Source organism: Spea bombifrons, chromosome 3, assembly GCF_027358695.1.
Source record: "Spea bombifrons isolate aSpeBom1 chromosome 3, aSpeBom1.2.pri, whole genome shotgun sequence".
NCBI lineage: Eukaryota > Metazoa > Chordata > Amphibia > Anura > Pelobatidae > Spea > Spea bombifrons.
This window is the reverse complement of record NC_071089.1, coordinates 83178442-83193800: the sequence shown is the minus strand read 5'-3', so window position 1 is coordinate 83193800 and position 15359 is coordinate 83178442.

The following is a 15359-nucleotide window of genomic DNA, read 5'->3' as shown; positions in this document are numbered from 1 at the left end:
GGCAAGCCAGAGGCCCTCAGACTGTATCAAAAGGATTTGTTTTTGTTTTGGTTTATTTACACTATGAAGTGCATCGCTGTGGACTGTACAAATCGGCAATAAACCACATCTTGCTTTTATTCTGCTGGTGTTCGGAGTTTCTTGTTTTGATCGGGCCATCCTGCTACAAGTGGTGTCAGGAGTGGGATATTGCTGTTTGAACCCTGTATCAACATGGAGGATGTTTTAAAGGCCCTCCTGCATGCTACTACAGTGCAACAGGAAACCAACCGGCTGATAACTGCTCAGATGGGAGCTATGATGGAAGCACAGCAAGAGGACAGGATTGTCCTAAAAGAGATTGTACAGCAACTCTCAAAAACTACCACAGATGAACAGAGCAGCAGTCCAAAACCAATCCGTGCAAGTCAGTATCTGCAAAAGATGACGCCGCAAGATGATGTGGAGGCCTATCTAACAGCTTTTGAGCGGACTGCCATCAGAGAGCAATGGCCTCTCACTCAATGGGCTGGTATAGTTGCACCTTTTTTGCTTGGTGAAGCTCAAAAAGCCTATTTTGACCTAGAGGAAGAGGCGGCTGCTAGTTATGATATTCTTAAAGCAGAGATTCTTGCAAGGACTGGCGTGACTCCAGTGATCCGTGCCCAACGGTTCTATAATTGGAAATACCAGGAACAGAAGGCACCAAGATCACAAATGTTTGATTTGATTCATCTGGCCAGGAGATGGTTAAAACCAGAGAGTTCAACGCCTGCTCAAATAATTGAGACCTTGGTTTTGGATCGTTTTTTGTGAGGATTACCCCAAGGCCTACGAGAGTGGGCAGGGCAGGGAAGCCCTACCACTTATGATGCAATGGTGGCACTGGTTGAACAATATACAGCAGTGAGAGAGTTAAAATCTACATCACAGACTAAAATGCAACAGAACCAAAGACTGCTCACAAGCTCAAGGCCCTGGAACTATGGGAAAAATCAAGTTGTGATCCGAACTGGAGGCCCTGAAGTTTCTCCGGATGGAAACCAGGACTATAAACCCTCAAAGGGATGGCAAACCAGGAAACCTCCAGTTACTTGCTTTGAGTGTGGGGAGCTAGGTCACATAAAAGCTATGTGTCCTCATTTGCAGGAACCTATGGAATGTGGGTATAATGCTATAAATGACTTTTGTGGACTAATCTGTTTGGTTGGGAAACAGACCGAAAAATGTGTGTTTGATAAATCTGTTTTGTTAAATGGGAAGGAAACCGTAGCGCTTGTGGACTCTGGGAGCGATATTTCCTTAGTGACAAGCAGTCTCATTCAACCGTCTCAGTTGCTCCCAGGTAAGAAGGTTGGGATACTCTGTGTACATGGCTGTACTGTATCATACCCTACTACCTCTGTAAACATAGGCTATGGGGGCCAAACATTTTCAGTAGTGGCTGCAGTGGTACCTAAATTACCCCATCCCCTTATTCTTGGACGTAATTTCCCGGCGTTTCAAAGCCTGATTCAAAACCCGTGGGAGTCTGTAGAGGAGAACCCGTTTTGTGTTTTCCCATTGGTACACCCAGATTTGTTTTGTAAAAGGCGCAAGACAAGACGTGAGAGAAGGGAAGATAAGCATAGGGGTACTGGGAACTTACAAATGGCTTTGATAAATGAAGGTGTGACCTTACAAGATCCGAGCACTAGTTCCAACCCTTCAACCGAAATACTGGTTGAACCCCAGGGCCAAACCCGAGAACAGCCTAATATTGTGGATTTGGACATTGGCTTAAATCAGTTTGGAAGGGAACAAGTCAATGATTTAACATTGCAAAATGCCCGTAACCAAATTGTAGAAGTTAATGGGACCATGGTCGATGGACAATCCAGAGACAGGTATCCTCATTTCATTCTTAGAAATGACCTACTTTATAGAGTGATCAGAGAGGAGGGGCAAGAACTTGAACAGCTCTTAGTACCAAGGTCCTTCAGGAGAAAGGTGTTGGAATTGGCCCATTCTCATTTGTTTGGGGGACATTTGGGGGTAGAAAAAACTCAGGAAAGGGTTTTTTTGGCCTGGGGTATATGAAGAGGTAAAGCGGTACTGTGCCTCATGCCCAGACTGCCAGCTAGCGACCCCAAAACCTCGTCTAAGAGCACCCCTAATCCCATTGCCAATTATTGAAACCCCTTTTGAGCGAATTGCTATGGATTTGGTGGGACCAATAAAAAAATCGGCTAAGGGTAATCAATATATTCTGGTCATATTGGATTATGCTACACGCTACCCAGAAGCTATTCCCCTCCGCAATACTGCCTCCAAAACCATAGCGAAAGAATTGCTTCAAGTATTTTCTCGGGTAGGGTTACCAAAAGAAATTTTAACTGACCAAGGTACCCCTTTTATGTCCCGACTAATGAAGGAGTTGTGTCATTTGTTACAAATAAAAGCTTTGAGGACATCTGTGTACCATCCTCAAACAGATGGGTTAGTTGAAAGATTCAATAGGACCCTGAAACACATGCTACGTAAAGTGGTTGATAGAGATGGGAAAAATTGGGACACTCTCCTACCGTACTTACTATTTGCTATTCGGGAGGTTCCCCAATCTTCTGTAGGATTTTCACCTTTTGAGCTCCTTTATGGTAGGCATCCAAGAGGTTTATTAGATATAGCGAAGGAGGAGTGGGAAGAACAAACGGTACCAGGACAGAATGTCATTCAGTATGTGGAGCAACTCAAGGGGCGCATTACACAAATTTCTCCTATAGTCAGACAATATCTGGAGGAAGCTCAAAGAAGCCAACAGGTTATTTACAACCGCCAGGCTGCAGTACGTTCTTTCCAACCTGGGGACCGAGTTATGGTCCTTGTTCCCACTGCCGAAAGCAAACTCTTGTCTCATTGGCAGGGCCCATATGAGATTATTGAACAAGTAGGCCCTGTAAACTATAAAGTTCGACAGCCTGATCGCAGGAAAGTCGAACAGATTTACCATATAAACCTGCTAAAACCCTGGAAGGATAGAGAAAGTAGTTTGGTTGCTATAGATAAATCCCCAGACCCAGATGTTAAAATATCTGCTGATCTCACCCCTGAACAGCAGAAGGAAGTTAAAGAAATGATATCAAGACATAAAGATGTCTTTTCTAGTATTCCTGGCAGAACTAGTGAAATCTGCCATGATATTATCACAGAACCAGGAGTTACAGTAAAAGTAAAGCCCTATAGAGTTCCCGAGGCAAAAAGGAGTGCAATACAAACAGAAGTAGCAAAAATGTTAGAACTGGGAGTCATTGAGGAATCACATAGCCAATGGTCTAGCCCCATAGTTCTAGTACCTAAGCCAGATGGGGCAGTTCGTTTTTGCAATGATTTTAGAAAACTTAATGAATGCTCTAAATTTGATGCCTATCCTATGCCTCGGGTTGATGAACTCATTGAGAAACTGGCACAGGCCAGATTCCTAAGTGTATTAGACCTTACAAAGGGTTATTGGCAGATCCCATTGACAGAAACTGCTAAAGAGAAAACTGCATTTGTGACCCCTGAAGGCCTGTACCAATATACAGTTTTGCCATTTGGGCTTCATGGAGCCCCAGCAACCTTTCAGAGGTTAACGAATAAACTTCTAAGACCTCACTCCAATTATGCTTCTGCATACTTAGATGATGTAGTCGTCTATAGCCGAGACTGGGACTCCCATTTGGGAAAGGTAGAAGCGGTTTTAAATAGTATTCGGAAAGCTGGTTTTACTGCTAATCCTGCCAAATGTTCTATTGGCTGTATGGAAGCCAAATATCTTGGTTATACTGTAGGGAGAGGACTGGTAAAACCTCAATTCACTAAGGCTGAGGCTATTGAACATTGGCCACGCCCTCTAAGAAAGAAACAGGTCAAAGCTTTCCTAGGAATAGTTGGCTATTATAGACGCTTCATACCCCACTTTGCCACTCGAGCTGCACCTCTCACTGATTTGATTAAAGCAAAGGCACCAGATACAGTGAGATGGAATGATGATGCAGAAAAAGCTTTTGCAGACTTGCGTACAGCTTTATGCAGGCACCCTGTTTTAGTAGCCCCGGATTTTAAGGAACATTTCTTTTTGCAAACTGATGCTTCTGATGTGGGCCTGGGGGCGGTATTATCTCAAATGATAGGAGAGGAAGAACATCCTGTGTTGTTTTTAAGTCGTAAGTTGTTGCCAAGGGAGCAGAAGTATGCTACTGTAGAGAAGGAATGTTTGGCCATTAAGTGGGCAACTGAAACAGTAAAATATTATTTGTTGGGCAGATCTTTTACCCTCATCACTGACCATGCTCCACTACAATGGATGCAGAACAACAAAGACAAGAATACTAAAGTCACACGTTGGTTCCTCTCTTTGCAACAGTTTAAATTTGTTGTGAAGCATAGGGCTGGGCTATTGCATGCCAATGCAGATGCATTGTCTAGGGTGCACAGTTTCTTGTCGAAGGCCGCTTCACACACCTGTGTTAAGCTGAGGGGGAGGGTATGTGGCAAAGTAATGGAGTCTGTCTACATAAGTGGCAGATTGGAACGCTCATTATTCCCAGCATGGGGAGGGTTAATTGCTGGAGATCAGCACTCAGGTGCTTAAAGGGGCGGCCGTTAGAGGCATTAGTTGTCTGGAAGTAGGGTGAGAGGCAGGCAAGCCAGAGGCCCGCAGACTGTATCAAAAGGATTTGTTTTTGTTTTGGTTTATTTACACTATAAAGTGCATCGCTGTGGACTGTACAAATCGGCAATAAACCACATCTTGCTTTTATTCTGCTGGTGTTCGGAGTTTCTTGTTTTGATCGGGCCATCCTGCTACAATATATATATATATATGATTAACAGCAATCGCATTCTTATCATGCCCGCAGATTCCAGGATGTACTCGTAGACTACTTGGCATGATAGGAGTATGATTGCCCTATGTACCCCGTCTCACTCCATTCTCCCTATCTACCCCCTCCTAACTATCTACCCTCTCCCTCTTTGAAGTTCACTTACCTTTCAGAAGTCCTGCGGTGAGGGTGCAAGGCCTCTGCCTCCCAGCTCTGCCACTGTATGGAACAGTATAGAGTGATGGGAGTTATGATGTACTTTAGAGCATAATTATATAATGAAAAATACATTGGAAATGGTACAGCATAACACCCATCACTCTCACACCCTTACCAATCCACACACATACACCAATCCACACATATACACCAATCCACACATATATACCAATCCACACACATACACCAATCCACTCCACACACATACACCAATCCACACACATACACCAATCCACTCCACACATACACCAATCCACTCCACACATATACACCAATCCACATATATACACCAATCCACACACACATACCAATCCACACATATACACCAATCCACATGCATACCAATCCACACGCATACCAATCCACACACGTATACACCAATCCACACATATACACCAATCCACACATATATACCAATCCACACGCATACCAATCAACACATACACACCAATCCACACATACACACCAATCCACACATACACACCAATCCACACATACACACCAATCCACACATATACACCAATCCACACATATACACCAATCCACACATATACACCAATCCACACATATACCAATCCACACATATACCAAACCACACATATACACCAATCCACACATATATACCAATCCACACATACACACCAATCCACACATACACACCAATCCACACACATACACCAATCCACACACATACACCAATCCACACACATACACCAATCCACACATATACACCAATCCACACATATACACCAATCCACACATATACACCAAACCACACATATACCAAACCACACATATATACCAAACCACACATATATACTAATCCACACATATACACCAATCCACTCTCACTGTCACTCTATGCTTTCCTACCTTTCCTCTTTCAGTTTCTTTGCCTCCTCTTCGCTCTTCTTCTTAGTTCTTCTGTCTTCTCTTCTTCCGGGTCAGAGGGCACGGAGACCGGTGGGCGCGGCTTCAGTGCCATGCGCCGGGATCTGACAGCAAACCCCGGCGCACAGCAGCTGTTGCCGCGGGGATCACAAGGGAGCGGTATCGGAGGTCTGTTAAAGACCTCCGATACTGCTCCCTTGCGAGCCTGCTCCTCCAGCGGCGGACATTACTGTCCGTGTCTGGAGGGGTGCCGGGTGCCCCCATACTGGCGGCAGCGGACCCCGCGGCGGCAGGGGTGTCGGACCGCGCTGCGGCGGACCCCGCGGCGGCAGTGGCGTCGGACCGCGCTGCGGCGGCAGCGGACCCCGCGGCGGCGCCCCCTGGAGTGTGGCGCCCTGTGCGGTCGCACAGGTCGCACACCTCAAAGGCCGGCCCTGATTGTCACCTATGTTTGTGGTATATAGCTGGTCCAAAAGGGCTAGAGTGCCAATTACCTCCTTCTTTTGAAGTCTTGAACATTTAACAGTATCCTCAAGACTTCCATTCAAGAGCTCTTGAGCTAGAGATAGGTCATGGATTGATCAGCAGCTTCTTTAAAAAATGAATATATATAAAAATAATTTAAGTTCGATCACTGCCTTTACGAATGCAACAATGGGCCCATGGAGCAGACAGCCTAAAATAAGTCATGTGATGATTAAAGTGCCAGTATGTTGACAGATCTATTGTAACATGTCACTTGGTGGCAAAATGCTACAATTTAGTTTAAAGTTTAGGAAGAATATGTATTTTTTGTATTTTACCAATATATTTAGTGATAAAACCCTAAACTAGGCATCTATACATAAGTTAATTTATCTTGAAAAAAATAATATATACATTTCCTTGGTTAAAGTAAAAGCAGTATCTAAGATTGTCAATGTAATTAAGCCAAACTCTGAAAATTGGCCTGGCCCCTGATGTGGACAAATGTGTCCCTACCCCAAGCACACCAAGGGTTAAACTTTATTCATTTATAAAGCTTCCCTGTAATCTCTAGTAAACAAATATAAATAATTGTGGGAAATGTATAATTTCCGGTATATTGTTGTTCAGCCACATGGCACTTCAGGATAATTTGAAGTATGGAAAAATGAAAATGGATGTGTATATCATGGATCATAGGTTCTATAATATGGAACAAATAGCTTCGCTGAGATTCCAGTTAAGTAAACCACTAAGGCATGATTCCAGGCTATTTTTATCCGCTCATGAAGCATGTTCCCATATTAACAGAACAAGGGCATCTGGGACACCAATCTATGACCTTGCATTCTATCATGAATATGTTACAGCATTTTGGAAGCTAATAAAGAACTACAAAAAACTTATTAGTATTTTATTTTGGGCACAGAACAAGCGTTTTGGTTCTGGATGACTGTATGATGTGGCCAAAAACTGGAACGTGTTTAAGGGTGGGGATAAGGATATGCAATCTGTCTGTTTGCCAATTTTGCTTTTGTCAATTTCGTATAAATGTCCGAAAATGAGGCGTGACCCCCAACAACCTCTTTGTGTTCTTCTGCAAATGGATGGAGCCACAATGTGCATCACATGAACAACTTCTCCCCTGCTCCTTCAATCGGGGACAAGGTGTTTGTGGAGGCTCTGCCCTTTTGCAGAAGTGCTCCGGGAGGCCTGCTTAACGCAGCTGATACCAGGGAAAGAGACAAAAAAAGAAGACTGAAGAATAAGAATAGGCAAGAACAGAAGTGGAGCTATGGAAAAGGAGATGGGAATAAGAAGTGGTTGGGGGAGAAGGTAGGGAGACATTGAGAGAGTGTGAGAGAAAGTGAATGACAGTGTGAGAGAGTGATAGTGTGAGAGAGTGTAAGAGAGCATGAGATAGGGTGTGTAACAATTAATTTTGACCCTTAATAATAATAATGTTAAAACTTGGAGGGATATGCTTGTCCATATTGAGTTGGAAATGGAAATTTCCAGCAGCAGTTGCAGTAGCCTGGCCTGCCATGTGCCCAAACTGTGCCTCTTCCTTAATCTCAGTTTTCTACAATCCTGTACAGTCTGTCACTGTCTGGCAGAGCTTGCCTTGTGCCTTATGCTGTCCTGCCTCTGTTGCTGTGACCAGGTCTCCTTCCTTACGCTGGAGAATCAATTCTTATTTTTTCTAATTTGCGGAGGCAGTCATGTAGCTGGATGTGTCTGTCAGTGCCTTGCCTTTACCCTGCCCCTGTGCCTCAATACCCACTCTTACTTTGGGGGAGCAATTCTTCTTTTTTCTACTATGGGCGTGGGAAATCAGTTCTGTGGGTGGATGACATGTGTCTTTGTGTCAGTGCCTGCCCTGCATCTGTGTATCAATGCCCTTCCTTACAATGGGTGATCAATACGTCTTTTTTCATTTCTTTTGGGGGAGGGGATAAAGACTTATGGGTGGATGTGTCTGCCTGCCAGTACCTGTCCTGTCCCCTGCCCTGCCTTTGGTCCAAGCTCCATCCTTTCTCTTGTACCGTGGGGTGTGGATATGTGCCAGTGTCTACCTAATTCCAGTACCCTACTACTGCTGCTGCTGCTGCCATATCACCTTCCTTACTCTGTCAATTAATCAAAATAGTCCAATTTTTGGACAATGTCAATCCCATAGTATGTGTCACGGACTGGGTCCAAGCAGATGACTGAAAGGACCCAGCGCGCCCAAAGATTGTGTGCAGGAGTCACAATGCAGTAGTGGAGTTGGACAGGGCCTGGTTGCAGGGTGACCACACTCACCCAGGTGATGAGCACCTAGGGTTGTGCAGCCAAACACCAGCGCCCTGATATGGCAGCGGATGTAGTCCAGAACAAAGCGAAATCCTGTAGGCACCCAGGAACAGGCATGAGACATCACACAAGAATCACGTGCAGGATGCTGCAGGCTGGGAGTATGGAAGCTAAGCAAAGGGATAGCAGAAACATAACAAGCAAGAGACAGGGAGACTAGGCACGAAACATAACCAGACAAGACATACATGTTACAGGGCACTACAGTGAACCAGACAAGGAATAAACATTACTAGACAAGATATACATGATACAGGGCACAACAAAGGACAGGGAAGAAGGCAAGGAACACAGGGGAAGGAGCGAGGAGCCGGAATCCTCGGACACTTCTCCTTTAAGCAAGGATAGGCCATATTGACTAGGATAAGGGGAGAGGAGAGAGGAACCAGAATCCTCAGATGATACAAGGGAGAAGGGCAAAGGTACATAAGAGACACACAAACATGAATACAGAAACTAGCCTAAGACTGATTGATAACAATTGGAGATTCCATCACATGATATGGCCATAGTATGCTTAGCCCACCACTACGCCAAAGTACTCCAATGACGGTGGGTCCTAACGCTAATCCCTGCTGACAGTGGTACAAAACAAACCAAACATGTAAACCAAACATGTAAACCAAACATGTAAACCAAACATGTAAACCAAACATGTAAACCAAACACATAGCACTGAGACATACCTTAGACTGAAGACTGAGACAAACAGAACACATAGGTGGGGCACACCTTATAAAGGAAACAGAGCTGAAGCAAAGAGCTGAAGCAGAAGCAAGGAATGGAAGATCAGAACAAAGCAAAAGGAAATCCAGGAATGGATCAAAGCATGGGATGGTGCTGTTTGAGGTGAATGGTGAGTCCAGAAGGTGACAGGGACCTCCCCCGAATGTCTGAAAAAAGCCTCAGAATTTTGTCTAAAGCGAAAAGTTGGAAAATGAAGTTCAATACCTGAAAACACTGCAAAAACAAAACTAAAATTTACCGTATTGGCTCGAATATAGGCCGCACTTTTTCCCCCCACTTTAAGTCTTTAAAGTGAGGGTGCGGCCTATATTCGGGGTCTAGCGCCCGACGCCCGGGACATGCAGTCCCGGGCGCCGGACAGGCAGCGGGGTTAGGATACAGATCCCCCGCAGCGGTGCAGGGGACCTGCATCCTACTCCCCGATACGCTCAGACAGCCTCCCCTGCCAGCACTTCCCACGGGGGGGGGGGTGCCGTCACGGGAGGTTGTCTAAGCGCATCGTGCGGAGGTTTTACCTCTGCCCCCGCCGGACTTACCGGAGCAGATTCCCGGGTGTCTTGGGGGGCCGGCGGGGGACATCTACACAATACGCGTATACAAGTTGTATTGCGTAGATGTCCCCGCCGGCCTCGCAAGACACTCGGGAGTCTGCTCTGGTAAGTCCGGGGGGGGTTTGCAGAGGAGGACAGTGGTAGCGTATCTCGGGGAGGGAGGACAGTGGTAGCATATCTCGGGGAGGGAGGACAGTGGCAGCGTATCTCGGGGAGGGAGGACAGTGGTAGCATATCTCGGGGAGGGAGGACAGTGGTAGCATATCTCGGGGAGGGAGGACAGTGGCAGCATATCTCGGGGAGGGAGGACAGTGGCAGCATATCTCGGGGGGGGCAGAGTTTTTTTGGTGCTTTTTTAAAGAAAAAAACTTTTTCTTTAAAAAAGCACCAAACTTTTAGGGTGCGGCCTATATACGGGGGCGGCCTATATCCGCCAATACGGTAGTTTGCTTGCCCTGTACAAGTCCACTAGTAAGTGCACACCCTAGCATGGTATGCTGTACATTATTTCAAAAGCGTCCCCACATATTAGAACATACTATCCCTCAGCTTCCTAGTTTAAATTAAATTCTGCGTTACATTTTTAAGACTATTACAGTAAAATAAGCTTTCACAATTCTGAGGTTAGCAGGCATTTCTGCAAGCATCTAGCTAGCCATTCTTCTTGAAATACAGGACCTCAGTTTATATAAATACAGTTTAGTGCCTGAATATGGAATTTATTCAGGTGAAAATATATCTGTTTGAAAATCCACATGGCTACTCTGCTTTAGAAGCTCTTTCTCATAAACATACAAGGGCCTTGCTTATATCTTTCCACCCTTGTCTCAACTGACAAGGGAGATCTTTCTCTGTAAATGGTAAGATGAAAGAAGTTGTCTCACAGTATTTCCTAAATCAGAAGACCCACATTACATTTTAGCTAATCAGCACCTGCTTTTTTGTAGTTGCAATTACACCCATGTGCTAAAAGCAACAAACTTTGTAATGAGGCAGTGTACAAGGTAATCTTAAAATAAAATATACGTTTCCTCATTTATAGTAGTTTGTGACTCAACAGCATAAAAATAAAATGTATGTTACCCAAGCACTGGAATTAAAAAGGGTACAGAACAGCCCAGGGCCGGTATGTAAAACTGACGGTTTCCCCTGTGTCATGTATGAAATATCCTTTTCCATTTGCAAGAATGGATTATGAAATCACATTCTTTGCCAATACGCCTAACATATAATATATAGATGTTTGTTTTTCATCGTATCTGTAGGCAAAGACAGTTTAGTGTGTGAGTATTGCAGGCAATATAATATGTTACAGATATATTTTTTGATCCCACGTAACAAAGGAGCGGTGTCTTTCAAGAAAAAGGGGATTTTTTTTATCTTTTCTTTATACACATTTCACATACAAATAGAATACCTTTCATATTATGCAAATTATAAGTAAGCGTTGAGCACAATGTTGATTTATATTTAATAACATATTTACCAGACACAAGCTATTTCAGAGAATTAACCGTTCTATCACCAGACATGAGCAGTTTCAGAGAATGAACCACTCTATTACCAGACATGAGCAGTTTTAGAACATTGAGCCCTCTATTATCAGACATGAGCAGAGCCTATCCTGCTGTGTGTGTGTCTGGCTATCGGTGTCCTGGTGTAAGTGTTTGGGTGTGGCAGAGTCTGTCCTGGTGTGTGTTTGAGTGTCGGCGTGGCAGATCCTGTCCTGCTATGTGTATGTTTGGGTGTCGGTGTGGCAGAGTCTGTCCTGGTGTATGTGTTTGGGTGTCGGCGTGGTACAGCCTGTCCTGGTGTATGTGTGTTTGGGTTTCGGTGTGGCAGTGCCTGTCCTGGTGTGTATTTGGTCATCTGTTTCCTGGCACTTTACTTACTTACTGTAGGAATAACTTTTTATACTATACTATTTATGTTTTACTTATCCAGAAATAAAACGTCCTCCTGAATTTCTAGTCAATTCAGAGGACAAAACTGTCTAGGCCCAAAAATCGGTAAGAGGAAAAGTAAAGGTTTTGTGTTATTTACTCTATTTCTATCTGCATATCTTACATAGAAACATAGAAAGTGACTGCAGATAAGAACCATTAGGCCCATCCAGTCTGCCCAACCTTGGAGTACTTTCCTTAGTACCTGGCCTTATCCTCTATCTAGCTTGGCCTTATGCCTATCCCATGCTGGCTTAAATGTCTTTCCTGTATTAACATCTACCACTTCTGCTGGAAGGCTATTCCATTTGTCCATTACCCTTTCCATAAAGTAATATTTCCTGATGTTACCTTTAAACATTTGCCCCTCTAGCGTGTGGCTATGTCCTCTTGTTGTGATAATATTTCTCCTTTTAAATAAACTCTCTTCCTAATAAGGATTAGTAGCACTAAATTGTGGCTTCAGGCATCTCACGTATGATGACTTTTTTGTGTACTGATGAACTCCCAATCCCATCACATTACATCAATATGCGTTAGAAAATCAGGAAAAGATGGGCATGGATGGTGGGCTGATTTGGCGGCGCAATGGGCAACTTTAGAAGCTCTTTCTCATAAACATACAAGGGCCTTGCTTATATCTTTTATATATTTGGTGTATTGGCGTGATAAAAATCCACCATACAGTACAGACACTTTGCACTGTATGTACATATGTACACATAGGGTGCACACATTCACCAAGGGAGAGTTGCAGCCAGCTTATAACGTGTAATGACAGGCCAACCATAGCAGCTTTTCCCTACGTGAATGGATGAGCAGGCCCTGTATGTTGCATAGTTCAAATGGTGAGGTAAGCTATGTTTTTATGTCAAAATGTTTTTTGCACAACATGCCCTCTGAAACGTAAATGGGAAGCCATATGATACATTTTTCCTCAACCATAAAATCTAGTGCTGTATACAGTAGAGGATATTAGCATCGACAAAAATCTGGTTTTATCTCATTTAGTCCCAATAAACTTGCTTTATCTGCATTGTGCCATTGTTGTCAGTCATGTGATATTCTGGGTGACTTTCCCTGCTCAGTGACAGCACCGAGCTGATGCTTTATGGGAATATTATAGAGCTGAAACAACGAATCGATAAAATCGATAATAATCGATAACGGAAATCATCGATAACGATTTCCGTTATCGATTAATCGAGTGATCAATTCGTTGTTGGAGCACTCGGCTCCTTTTACTTACCTCCGCGAGCGTTCCCCGCTTCTGCTACACGCTCTGCAGTCTCCGCCTTCTTTTAGCTACGTGACGGATGTGACGCGTTCCGGAGGTAAGTATTCTTCATGTCTATGTGCACGGATCGCACAGAGCCACTCGCACAGAGCGAATCGCTCTGTGCGAATGGAGCCACTCGCACAGAGCGGTTCGCTCTGTGCGAGTGGCTCCACTCGCACAGAGCGGTTCGCTCTGTGCGAGTGGCTCCATTCGCACAGAGCGGTTCGCTCTGTGCGAGTGGCTCCATTCGCACAGAGCGGTTCGCTCTGTGCGAGTGGCTCCATTCGCACAGAGCGGTTCGCTCTGTGCGAGTGGCTCCATTCGCACAGAGCGGTTCGTGAGTGTGGGTGCAGGGCAGAGTGGGGGTGGGGGTGCAGGGCAGGGCAGAGTGGGGGTGGGGGTGCAGGGCAGAGTGGGGGTGGGGGGTGCAGGGCAGGAGACTGGGTGCAGGGCAGAGTGGGGGTGGGGATGCAGGGTGTGAGTGTGGGTGCAGAGCAGAGTGGGAGACTGGGTGCAGGGCAGAGTGGGGGTGGGGATGCAGGGCAGGGTGTGAGTGTGGGTGCAGGGCAGAGTGTGAGTGTGGGGGCAGGGCAGAATGTGGGGGCAGGGCTGGGTGCAGGGCAGAGTTAGAGACTGGGTGCAGGGGCACAGTGCAAAGTGCTGGGTGCAAAGTGCCAGTGCTGGGTGCAAAGTGCCAGGGCTGGGTGCAAAGTGCTGGGTGCAAAGTGCCAGGGCTGGGTGCAAAGTGCAAAGTGCTGGTGCAAAGTGCTGAATGCTGGGTGCAAAGTGCTGGATGCAAAGTGCCAGGGCTGGGGCAAAGTGCTGGGTGCAAAGTGCTGGGTGCAAAGTGCCAGGGCTGGGTGCAAAGTGCTGGGTGCAAAGTGCTGGGTGCAAAGTGCTGGGTGCAAAGTGCTGGGTGCAAAGTGCAAAGTGCTGGGGCAAAGTTTCTTGAACAGTAATAGTCCACCTCTTTTCAGAATGTTTGGGGTTATTTTGTTTCATAAATATTGTGTTTGGGTTCTTGTACTTTGAAAATATTGTTTTTTATTACATCATAACAAAATAAGAATGTTAATGTAAATTTTAAGTTGTTTTTTAACATCCAGTTCATTAAATTCTTTTAAATAAACGTAAAATTTGCATATTGTTTTTTTTTATCCGATTAATCGATTAATCGAAAAAATAATCGGCCAACTAATCGATTATTAAAATAATCGTTAGTTGCAGCCCTAGAATATTAATGAAATCCATTCCTCCGCTGTCTTTCATTGGCCAGAGTGTCCTACTCTATTGTTTAGCACAGACAGTACAAGAAACAGTCAGGGTGTTTGTTTAGTAGTTTAGAGACTTTAAAACATTTGTTTAATCTAATGGTAATGCAAAAATTGGCGTGGAGTTCCCATTTAACATCGCTGGTAGAAACTAGGCTTTTTGTTTCTTAATTTAGCCTCTTTTTGTAAAGCCTGAGTATACTCAAGGTGAACATTCCCAGCATCACACATCATAACATTAATGTCCCAGCAAAGATGGTAGAGGTTGATACAGAGAGGTGAGTATCAACATGTATGGGATAATAATATTGTTATCCTAAATATAAGGTGAAACCAAGGGCTGATTAAAGTTTGTCTCTTTACCTCAGAAAAAATGGGCAGAACAGATGGGCTGAATGGAACTTTGCTGTCAATGTCTTTGTCAAAATACCCTGGTTACCAACATCAGGCCAACATCTAATATGGTGCGGAAGTTTCCAGAGACGTATGCAGATTAAAAGATTCTGATTTCCTGCAAATTAACTGAATTTTCATCACGTAAATAAACCCAAGTGACTCTGTAACATAAGTCAGTCATTTGTTAACATTTTGAATCTTCTCACGGACATTTTCTCGTTGTTTATGAAGACAAGCCTTTCAGGCGTGGTAACAGAATCGAGTATCTACTACTTTTTATTCATTCTTCCACAGCATCCTCAGGACATAGATATCCCTCGCTCGCGGGAAATGTAATCATGAAAACAATCCATGTTGGGTTTAACTTTCTCTCACCCGATTAAAATCATCTACACATACGCGTCCAAGTACTGGCATCG